The sequence below is a fragment of the Phyllostomus discolor genome, chromosome 8, assembly GCF_004126475.2.
Source record: "Phyllostomus discolor isolate MPI-MPIP mPhyDis1 chromosome 8, mPhyDis1.pri.v3, whole genome shotgun sequence".
In the NCBI taxonomy this organism is placed as follows: Eukaryota; Metazoa; Chordata; class Mammalia; order Chiroptera; family Phyllostomidae; genus Phyllostomus; species Phyllostomus discolor.
In genome coordinates, this window is record NC_040910.2 from 96,020,676 (window position 1) to 96,033,020 (window position 12,345).

The window sequence follows — 12,345 nt, forward strand, 5'->3', positions numbered from 1 at the left end:
TAAAGCTTGTATAACTTTGGGTGTGAGTTAAAAAGCCTGTTACTGTGGATCTTTTACTACCTGTATTTTGCCATGTATAATGCACACCCACGTTTTGGGCCCAAACTTTCAGGAGAAAAAAATTTTAATTTTTTAATTCAATTTTTCACTTACATTTAGAAACAAAACCAATTATTGTATTGGCAGAATAGTATTCGAACACAGATACTGCTTTCTAGAGTTAACACTTTTAATGCATAAGCATAAAAGAATGCAAAACATAGGTATGGAGTTAGTACTACCCATGTGTAATATGCATCCTTTTATTTCCCTCAGAAATTTGGGCAAAAATGTGCATTATGCACAGTAAAAGATGGTAATTGAGATGTAAATTCCCCATCTTTTTTAAGCTGAAACAGCAGCAAGGTAAACAAAATGTATGACTCACATTTTTTTCCATCTTTTTTTTCTTTTTATTTTAATCATTGTTCAAATACAGTTTTCTCCCTTTTTTTTTTTCCAATATTCTGTTGCTTATAGGGGACTCAAAACATTTGTACTCCACTGAAGGGAATATTTTGCCATCCTAGCATTATACAGTGGAGTACTGCATTCTTTTAGGGTAGTTTTTTCACCCTAATGCTTGATAGGAACATTTGTCCTGATCCAGAAGGAAAAGCTGGGATTTGGCATGAAGTAAAAAGATGATAAGGAAACATGTTCATTTTGTCTATTCAACAAAGTAATCTTGGCAAACACTTGTTTTAAATAATAGCCCAATATAAGAGTATACTTAAATCAGCATTTGCTTTCGTGATAGAGAATTTTTAGGGATGGTTTGGGGTTTTTTGTTTTTTGTTTTTTTAACAAGAATAACTTGGTGCTTCTGTAATACATGGAAAATAAATTAGTCTTCATCATAGAAGTTAATTTAGGCAGAAATAATAACAGGCTATCAGGGAGAGAAGTCATTCATGCCTTGGCTCATTTAGGAGGTTACCATTTAAGTAGATATGGAACCATAGGTAGATGAAACAACACTTAAAAGAGCAGGTCATTTCTTAAAAAGTACAAGGGAGTTAACCCTTCACTAGGTTTAAAAAGTGCTTTAACTCCTGTTGCCATATAACTTTACAAATGTCCTCTATCAACGATGGAACTATCAATGTGAACATAGTGGAAATTGAGAGCCTTTTGAACAAAACACCAGGTTTACAGGGATGCCAAATGTCTTAAGATGATTTTTTTTTTTTTTTAATTTTCATTTACTTGGGTAAACTGCTAAGGGAAATCACCAAGCCACTAGAGGGAGCTATGATGCAAAATCAACCAGGAAATCCCTACTGGAAAGGGTCCATAATGCAAGGTGGAAGGAAGCCAACTACCTGAATGTATAGCAGCTGTAAAGGGGGGGAGGGGGGAATTGGTGAGTTTTCTTGCTATAACTTGGCATCTGTCTTATCATCTGTTTAGCAAAACCCTTTCTCTTTCCAACCTGTGGATCCTTTTAGGTTTTGAATAGAACTTGAGTAATGAGCTTAAATAAACCAGAAAAGTATTTCTAGATTTTTGTGAGAAAATACTGAAGATGTGAATCTGCATGTTTTCTGCCAACCTTGTACATCTTGAGGTATGGAATAGTAAGGCCAAGAGTAAGAATTGGGTGCAGGAGTAGCTGTGCTGCAAAACCAAAGTCTTGGTATAAAATTGGTCATACGCTACAAAAAATGCTTTTATAAACCTTTAGTTTTTATGGTGTGAAGCAGTTTCTAGAGTGATCTCAGCATTACTAAGATTTGTAATTTTTAATGTGTCTAAGGACCTGCTTGTCAGGTTGCCCTTTTCTGCTTTCTAGGCCTTGATTAAGTAGGCACCGAGTATCCTGTGATCAGAAAGTCAGTACACATTTCATGTGTTTCCTTAGTGCCATTTTAAGCTGGAAATTATTGGGGATTAGTACTTCAGCATTTGCCATTCATATTCTTACCCTCCCCCAACTTGACATTGCAAAAATGTAAAGGACACAAATTTCAACTTGCCTCCTGTTTTAGGTTGTCACTAAGAATACTATATTAAAGTGTCTTAGGCTCACTTGATTCAACTTAGTCAAGAAAATGAGCATGGAAGCACTTGCCTTTCTAACTATTAACATTAGAAACTTCTTCCTTGAAAGATAATATGCAAAAGAGGACAAAGATATTTTTCCAGGAGAGAAATAAGGTTACACAGTAGAGATTACCCTGCCTACTGAACATGTTATGTAGCGATGCTGCAGAAGATGGTTGCTAACCAGCAGCATTGCTACAAATGAGAGCACTAAAGCTACACTAGATTGATTATGCCTGTCCTTAATCCTAATAGTGTTAGCTCTGATGTCTTAATTTAACTTGTGAGGAGGCAAATGTACAAAAGAAAACCCAGGATTCTGTGAAAGAAAAGCTGAACTTGGATGTTGAAGGGCCAAAGGTGTGGCTGAATTGTACCCTATATAGGGTGCTGGGTATTAGGGGGTCTTCTATGTATTTTTGTAAGCTTGGAATAAGCCTTCAGGTTGCAGCAGTTAGTAACATTTAAAACTTAAGAGATGGATTTCTGTGTCAAAAGGTAACCTGGGGACTTTAAAAGTCCTGGGATGAAGGAACTCTTTCACCCTTAAAGTGGCATGCCTAGGAACTTGAAATATGTCATCTCTAGTCAGTGAATGCCAAAGTGACAAGTTTTTTGGCATCCTTACCTCAAGTCTAACTGCACCAGCCACTGTTGCTAGAATTAACTTTCTAAAGTGAAGAATTTATCGTAACTACTAAAATATTTGAAACATTGGAGGACATACTCCTTATGCAGATTCAGCTCTTAGTAACCTGGCCCTCGGGATTTGGCATTTTCCGGCATCTTGCATTTGGGCCTGTTTTTGTCTTGCGGTATCTACCATGTCTTCTTTTAGAGAAGTGTAAGTTACCTTGAGCAATGCTTCAGAAATCACCTCTGAAAACTAGCACACCAATCAGAATCACTCCCTTGTGTGTAGGTAGACACAGACTACTGGGTACATGCCTCTGGTATAGCAAAGGTCCCCTGGTTTGCTTGCTCTGTAGCTACCTCAACTTCCTTGGTTCATCAATTTTAATTTTCTAAGGAACCAAGATAGTACTTGGCACATGATAAATAATTGAGAAAACACTGTTGGTCATTTTTTTCTTTCCCACATAGAATTAATACTATGTTTTAAAACTTAAGTCATTCTGCCTTTATGTTAGTAAGTTCATATGTCTGTCTTTTCTAATAGGTCATAACCTCTCTCACCTTTTCCTCCCAGGTATATAACAATGCTTTTGCACTGAGTAGACTTTCAAAAGATGAATTATTCAACTCGATTGCTTTGGAAGTGAAACCTAGAAAATTGAATTATTCCACTTTCTGAATATCTTGAATAAATAACAAGTAAATATAAGTCTCAATTTCTTCTAAGTTGGGACTAAATCTCAATTCAATTTATAATTACTGTGCAATCGAAGATAACTGTTTGTATTTAACATTAAAACTTTTTGTTTTGTGACCCTGAGTGTTTCTAATTCTTTTCAGAGACCCTTTTTTTTTTTTTTTTTAATTTAGTTACAAAATAAACCAAGAGCGATGGCCACATCTTAAGACTACACATGTAGTTAAATGTTGGTTAGCAGTACAGCAAGCACACTACAACGAAGAAAACTAAAAATGGCTCCTTTGTCTTCAGGCGATATTCAAGTTCTATGACTTAATATAACCAGTTCTTAGCCACAGTGCCATTGTCTATGACTTAAGCTAGACTATGGAGATGTGTTTTGGGTTTTTGGTCAAACAGTTCCTTAAAATTCTGTTTGGATTTGTCTTCCATCTCCCCTTGCCATACCAGCATTCTTATCTATGCACCCAAAATTTGATGACTAAAATGTTAAAGGTTTTTCACTGACTCCAGTCTCTATCTTGGCCATCAAGGTTGAATTCCTAAAATGTCACCTCAACCTAATATGAGTCAATTCTCTCAATCACATCTCTGGTTGATCTGGTAAATACTTTATTGACTATGCTTGTTTTTGCTTATGTATATTTGTGTTTTCGGACTCCTTCCCTCACCTTAGCAGTCACCCTGCAGCTTTAAATCCTGATCATCCTCAAGTTAAACTTCATTTCTGCAACTATAAAAAAGCTGCTAAACCCAAGTAGTAGCTGTCCTTGTGATGCATTTAGTCTCAAAACTAGAATGTTTTGTGTTAATTTCTCATACCCTATGGAATTTTTGTAATACTTGTATTTCCCAATGAGCCAAATACAATGCTGACAGTTTAATAAATGTTGATTGAATGAGATGGAAACAGCGTAGTACTTCTTAAAAAAGCAAAGCAATGTATAGAAGCCTACTTCACAAACTTGGTTAACTGGATGGATTATTGGAGAAAGTAATTTCCTAACATTGCATTAAATAATTTCTTAGCAAAGAAATGCCAACTAGTTGAAATTCTGGCCTAAGCCTTATATAATTGGAAAAAATAAGTGCTTTCCCCAAAGTTAGTCTTGGAAAGTAAAAAGAAAAAACTTTCATTGCAAGCTGCGTACACTTCTCAGTATAGAGCAAGACTTGATGTGTCACTGTTTCCTAAAAGAGTATAAGTTACCCCCTCGTGATGCTTCCTCTTGGGTCTCCTATTTCCACAATTCTTAAGCTTGATTATTATAGAAAATGTCTTAAATCGCTTCTAAATTTAGTGGTCCTACAATGAGGATTTGTAGATTTCTAAAGGATTTCATCATTTTGGTTCTTATTAGGTAGTCCATAAAGTGATTCAGGTACAGAAAGATTTTAGAGTGAAGAAAACCGTATTATTTCCTTGGTTTAGGAAAGTCATAACATTATTCCAGGCTCCTGATCCTGGTCTTCATGTTTATAGGGAATGAACTAGCCTAAGCAATTCCCAAAGCCAAGAGACTCGGCACACACAACACACCCAGATCCTACACACATCACTATTTGGCCGTTAAAAATTCTGCCCCTTTATGATCAGCTAAAGACTTGTTCTTGGACTAATTGCACTGTATTGGTTTAGCTTGCTTAAGCGTTTGTATGGAATGACATTCATGCACTTAATGTTGCCTTAAGGTGTTCAGTTTCATGTACATGTTTTATTTCCCTCAGCTGTGTGGTAAACTTTCAGAGCAAGGACTGAAATAACTGACACTTTCAAGGTGCCCAGTATGCTAGTACACACCTTAATATTTATGAATAAGTAAATAGGTTCACGAAATTCTAGGCACATGTACCCCATAGCTTAGATCCAATATGCATTCTGGTCCTCCAGTTCATTGGGCTCATTGCCAAAGTAGTGAATTAGCTATTTTTTTTTTTTAATGAGAAATTTTCAGGTGGAAAATGCAAGGGTATAGGACAAAACACATTTTTACTAAAAGCAGCTATTTTATCAGGTACTTTGATTCATTTTAGCCCTCAAATAGTATTAGCCTTGTTTTGCAATTTGGAGAAATAGGCTCAGTTAAAGTGACTAGCCCAGAACTTAGCTCCTGTCTTCTGGTGATAGATTTGTTTTACATTGCTGTCTAAGGCAACCTGCCTTTTCCAGTGGGGTTAGCAGGAGGCCGTCTTTGCACATAGCTTGTAATATCCACCTGGTGCCACTAGGGTGTCCCATGGTGCCATCTTTGATTCATATTGATACCTTGATTGCTGGGGCAGTTCCAAAGCAAGAGTTCATCTAGTCACAGTGGCCATGGCCCAGAACCCAGCAGCAAGAAAGTGAGGTGTTTAGGTTCCTGGCTTTCCAGTGTGCAGTGCCCAGCTGGCATCAAAGAAGCCCTTACCTTCTTTTTGACCCCTATGGAAGAACATCGGTGTGGGCCCATGAAAGGATAGCTGGGGCCTGGCTAGTCACCCTTACCTAGGCAGTAGCCCCACAAAGAAATGTAGCATAGAAAAGACTGAATGGGTAAATGTCTGCCAACATTTGCATTTGTTTCGGTAACTTGAATATGCACTTATGCAATTTTGTATTAGTAAAATAGATCAACAATACAAAACCAGATTGAATTGCTTTACCACTCTAGGTTGGATGGGTTTTTAAAAGCCCATGTGTGGTAACTTCCCACATTCTAATTTACAGTAAAAGGTTGCATAATACTTAGTCCTGATTATACAGCCTCTTGGGCATCAGTTTTGATATTCTGTAACCCTAGATGACAATTTTCAGTGTCAGAGCTAATAATCTGAGAACCAATGAAGTCTCAGATTTAGAATTAAAAAGACAAGCCCTTTAAAAATTTGCTTCCTTCCCAGTGCTCTTTAAGCACTTTGTGTAAACGTCTAACTGATGTATATGGTTTTTCAAATTTTGATTAATAGAGGAGATCCTTAAAAGTAGTTCCAATGACTGGTACAGTTCCTGTCATTTAATAGGTGCTTGACAAATACTTGTTTTCTGAGATAGCAAAGCCTCCATAATAGTTACAGGATGGTTCCACATGTGAGCTATTTTTCTAAGGAGAGATTCCACATTGAGAAAGTCTTTGTTTTGTCTTCAAGCTGATTATAATACATTGTGAACTGGGAAGTTGGTCTTTGGGGTGTCCTTGCTAGTCTTTGAAAATCTTAACATCATTCTAGGCTGCAGTTAGCACAGCCTGAATTTGGGGCTTTGTCTGAGCTGATTTCTGTTTAAATGTCACCCGTGCTGTATCTACAACCAGGTGTTCACCAGGTGACACTCAAGAGCCACCAGGAGAGACTAGGTAAATTAGAGTCAACATTGATCGGAGATGTTGGACTTGTGCCCTTCTCCCTCTTCCCATCCTGTTTTTTTTTCCCAGGTGAGTCTCCATCACAGAATTTTGGTTTTAAGATTACTGTGGAATAAATCCCAAACCTACCTTTAGTAGTCAAGCTTCTCTCTCAATTTCCTCAGCTCGAGTGTGGTGAGAGGTCTAATTGCAGATTGATAATACGAACTTGGATCCTTCCACATGCGTTGCTTAGGTAATCAGAGTAGCTGCCTCAGCACAATAACCTTGTGTGTGGAATATATATGGGGATTTCTTCAGGCAAAAGGCAGGAATAATGTGTATCCTGACTTATAGAATGCCTGTTTCTGGGATTGCTTTATACCTGTTCAGGAAGCATTTTCACTGTCTTGGAATGGCTACTTGCCATCTGCTTTTTAAGCATTCACTGCCAAATCAAAGAGAGAAAGTAAAGGGAGATGTAAGAGGTGGGAAGCTAGAAAAACCAAAGGAAACAGCTGGGGAACTGCGGGGGTGGGGGGGATGTTTGGGCGGCAGGGTGCTTAAGTAAGTTCAGTAAAACAAAGTTAGCAGAGGGACAAGGTCAGGCCTTGGGGGTAGAGGGCTAACTCTCTACTAACTAGATCCTTGTGAGCTTTGTTAAAGAAACTAAAGTTACTTCAAAGGAAAAGTCCAGATGATGTGAATCTGTCCTCCCTGTGTACCACTGTGAATTTTTTAAGTCAAAATCTATCCTGTCCTCTATTCTGGTCCTCTTCAGGTCTAGCAAAGAGCATGCTGCCACTGCTCCAGCAACCAAGGGTGAAATGCTTCAAGTATTATTTGTGGCTAAGCTTGGTATTTTTTATTCACAGCCTCAGGAGGAAATGCTCAATACAGCTGTTGTCCCTGTGGAGAGCTTTAACAACCAGCTAACCAGGTCCCTGCACCTGCTTCTGTGCCAGGACCCGATGACTATAGAACTTTAGACAGCTTTTAGTTCAGAGGCTTCTCAGGGTTGAAACTCTTTAAAGAAGTTAATTCTGTCTCCTGGAGCCTTAGCCAGGTCTTACATTGTCTTGGCCTTGTGCCACCGTCCCTTGGCATTGCTTTCTAGAATGGAGCAGCCTTCCTAAAGCTTAGTCTGGCTAGTCTTGTGATATCACGTCAGTGTCTTAGGTCACCACTGCTCGCTTCTCTCACTCAGGGGACATACCGCATAGGTTCCTCAACACCGGTTTCATCAGTTCTCATTCCCTTCACTACCAGGAATGGAGGGGTCCTCAGTCAAAGATCAGATTCTAGGACAATGAAAAGGAAAGGAAGGAGCACTCAGAAAGAGGGAGCTATAAAATCTGCATGTATTAGTATGCTAACATATTTGGAGACTTCTGAGAAACAAAATCCTTCCCAAACTCAACTTATCCCCAAGTTTACTATGAAGAAGGCATTGAATAGATGTTTCTACTGGAGTTTTGGGGTAAAGGGTTTTCATTTGATGTATCTGTGGTTTTACAACGTTTACAAGTTGTAAGTTTTTTGTGTGTGCAAATGAGTAGTGTTTTTCTGGTAGTGCAGATGGCAGCACAATGATGTTTGCTGCCATCACACCCCTGTTAACCAGTGGATCTATCTGGGTTGGAGGCTGTAGCCACTGTAAAGAGCTTTACTTCTGGGCCAGGATGACCCTGTGTAAGGATTTAATTTGTTTCTCACAATTAGCATAATATCTTAACTGGGCTAAGCTTTGTAGTTTGGTTCAGACCCGCTGGGTTTGCATGACCTTTTAAGTATCACTTTTTTTTTTCTTCTTCCAAGTTCAGCCTTTTCCTTGGGCTTAGGGCATCTGAGGGCAGGGAGGAACAGGTGTCCAAAGGAGAAATGTTGGTGCCTGGGTGTGTTTTTCAGTTGTATTGAATTTCTTGCTTGGTGTATTTTTGACCTTAGTTTCTTTTCTTCTTATGTCCTATGCTATTTTGCTTGCTATTTATTGGATGTCCTCTCTCAGTTCAGGAGTTGTAATATGGAAGTTCAAATTAAAATGCTTTGTGGATGAAACTGATAGGGTTAGCATTGATTTCTGGCAGCCTCTTTCAAGAAGTGTTGAGGTGATAAATGTGTTTCCATGGCTTTGGACTTGTTTTGGCATATTGGGTGTGTGACCCTTCTTAGAAACAATAGAGTATTTAAGAACCTTGAACTACCAGTTGAACTGAATGTCTACTTAGGAAAGTGGATAGATTTGTTCCCTGTCCATTTGTTCTCTGTGACCGTTTCCTAGCTGTCAAGGAACATGTATAGGTATTCAGAAAAAAAAACTTTATTGATTCTCCTTCCTCACCTTCCCAGTTGAAACAAAAGTAACTAGTGATTACACTTCATGTGGTAGAATTGAAACAAAAACCCAATTTCTGGCCACATGGGCCACAGGCAGTTAGTTGGCTTAAGCTGTAAACCTTCAGTGTTTACGGAGCTTAGGTTGGAGTGGAGGAGGGCAGGGAGATTACTTCTGCTTTCTTCTGGGGAGCTTTGCTTGTTTTTGTTTGAGGGGAGGGAGGTGCTCCCTTTGGTCTGGTGTAGAGTGTGTTTCCATTTCTCTCCAGCCACTGTTTTTTTGGTATTTCTAAATATCACAGTCTCGGTTTTTACTAGATTTGTGAATTGTTAGTCCTAGCTTTTTTGCATTGAGTGTTTGTTCATTAACTTGCCAATTTGAAACTTGTAACTAGATAGACTCTAGTGAAAGTTTTGAATTTAATTTGTTTTTGGTTTGTTGACCGGTCTTACATGAGGACAGATAATGAAGCAGAGATGCTTTCTATTCCTAGGATTCTAAATCTAATCCTAATCCTTCGTGTACTCATAGGATTTTAAAATCCTCTACAAAATAGGAAGGCATATCCTGTTGCTTTTTAATGTTTGCTAAAAATTGTCTTTAGAAAAGCTAATCTTAATAGGCATCTTCCTTTGTCATGTATCCTTAACCTTTTGGCCACTTACCTTAGGACTCTTTGAAGGAGAGAGGGATAGGGCATGAGGAAAAACTTGTCACTTTGAAAGTAAAAGGAATAGGAATAATTAATTGGCTCTTACACGACTGTGATGCAGAGTTCCCAGCCCTAAAGTTAAAGGAGAGCCACTCAGTAACACCAATAAAAATATTTACTTAGTTCCTGTTATATTTTAGGAAATACTATAAGCATTTTACATACATTTCTTTTTTAATTCACAAATCACCCCTATGAGGTAGGTATTTACTTTGTCCTCCCCATTTTCCAAGTGAGGAAACTTGTGCCCTGAAAAGCTGTTGGGTTATACGGGCTGGGGCAGGGTGGGTGGGAAAGAGGAAAGGGAGGGAATCTGAGTTTATTTGGGTGAATGTAGGCACAGTATATTTTTTTGCTTAGATATCAAACATTTCACTTACTCATCATACCGGAGGATAATACCATTTACTCACTTACTGAAAGTTGTTTACAATAATTGAGATGAAATGACTGTCTTTAGATATTGCTAGTCTTTGGACTGAATCCCATATGGTCTGTGGAGAGGCTCATGTTTGTGATTAAGGATATTTATTTCTACCAAAGGATAGGTAGAAATGCTCCTTCTAAAAATGGAGTCTTAGGTCGTAATTTTGATTCCTGGTCAGGGCACCTGCCTGGGTTGCAGGCTTGGTCCCTGCTGTGGGAGCATAGGAGAGGCAACCAATCGATGTTTCTCACATGGATGTTTTTCTCTCTCTCCCTTCCCCGCTCACTACAAAAAAAAAAAAAAAAAAAAAAAAAGAGTCTTTGATCTTACTGGTATCATTACATTCCTCAAAAAAATAGTTGGAGGTGATTGATTGTTTTTGAATAACTGTTCTTAGGTTTAAAACTTCATCTGAGCCCAGACCAGTGTGGCTGGCTCGGTTGGTTGGGTATTGTCCAGCAAAGCAAAAGGCACAGGTTCAATACCCAGTCAGGCACATGCCTGGTTTCGGGCTTGATCCCGGTCAGGTGAGTAGGAAAAGCAACGATCAATGTTTCTCTCCCTCCTTTCCCCTCTTTTCTGAAAGTAAATCTTAAACAACAACAACAAACCCCTCATCTGAAATTAAAAAGTTATTTGATCCCCTTTTAAGAGAGGGTTTGGGGAACAATCAAGAATTCTGGCTTCATCTCACAGATGGAGATAAAATTAGCCATTTTCCTCAAGAAAAGTGATGCTTCTGAATCCCAGCTCTTCAATAATGAGAACTGGGCTGTTTTCACTTGACCTCTACTTCCTGTGGGAAAAACCCCTCTCCAGAGGTACTGTGAAACACATTGCTGAAGAAAGGTTCCTAGATTCAGGAGTAAGAAGTTTAAGGAGAGTCCAGCAATATTGTCATTAGAATTATGGTCTTCGTTAAGCACTGATTTCCATAATCCTGAAGCTTCATTTTCACACTCTGAAAGGCCACAAAGTAGGTGAGGCTGTACAGGGGAGGAGGAAAACAGGAGATGAAAGAGCGAGAACTTGAAATCACAGAAGGAAGATGAAAGAACATGCAATATCCAAGATCAGAGCAAAAAGGTTTCAGTTTAGTTAAGTACTTAGGTTTACATCTTAGTTCCCTCCCTATCTTGCATGTGCACATAAACGTAGGCTTCCTGAACCGTTTTATTTTTCTTTCAAACGAGAGTAATGGACATTTATAGGAGACGGGCCATGGTAGCCGCTTTGCTGAGGGAATGTCTCAGAAACTCTTCATTTTCTGTCCCCTCCTGTCAGGCTGACTGGTTCCTTGCTGTGCTACCTGCCTCTGCTACTGATCCAAACTGTGGAACTTCTCCTGCCTCCCTCCCCAAGGCCTCCAGGCGGTATCCAATTGTGTGTACAGGAAAAGTTGGAGATGGTGACCTTGATTAGAATGTGCCTGGAGAGGAATAAATGGAGAAGCTAAGAAACAGTTGGTTATGAAAGATGTTGAAGTCTTGAAATAATGTGACCATCTGAGAAAATTTTTTAAACCACAGTTTATAAAAATATCACTGATACAGCCTGCCCCCTCAAGCCTTGTGACAGGAGACTTCTTATACTGGAGACACTTGTTTAATAATAGCTTTGTCTCTGATATTCCCAGTAGCTACCTCTATGTGAGTAAAGGAGAGAAAACGTTCAGACATCATCATGTAAAGTACCAGTAGCAGTGACGCCTACACGGAAGACTTGGAACTGCAAAGAGGCTGGGGTCACCTCAGTGACATCTGACGCTGTCCAACCAGAAGTTCGATTTTTGTTTGGGGGAGTGAGGAAGCTGTATTAAAGGACTAAAATACTTTCTTGACTATAGTTTCTCACTTGTTTTTATTTTTTTTGGCGGGAGAGGTGGTGATGGGGTAGAATTTCACGTCCTATCTGGAGTTAAGGGGAGGTTGGGGAAGCTCAGCCCTTCACCCAAGAATAACCCAGTTATGACATCTCTTCGCGTGGGAAGTGTTTCCCTCGGCACTGGGAGGATCTGAGGCTGCACCCCAGTGGGATTCCCTGCCTGAGCTGGAAGGCCACTCAGAGCTCGATGCATATTAGAGCGAGAGCGCGGAGGATTTAGCTAGCTGAGAATGAAATACCAGAGGG

At 39.2% G+C, this 12,345-nt stretch overlaps 1 long non-coding RNA gene across 1 annotated transcript; it reads left to right on the forward strand.

Annotated features, from left to right (window-relative positions):
- Nucleotides 1-493: 493 nt before the first annotated feature.
- Nucleotides 494-12,055, forward strand: LOC118502193. Its single transcript, XR_004904888.1, has 2 exons — nucleotides 494-1,609; nucleotides 11,500-12,055. It is a non-coding gene; the product is annotated as an uncharacterized LOC118502193 (long non-coding RNA).
- The last annotated feature ends 290 nt before the right edge of the window (nucleotides 12,056-12,345 follow it).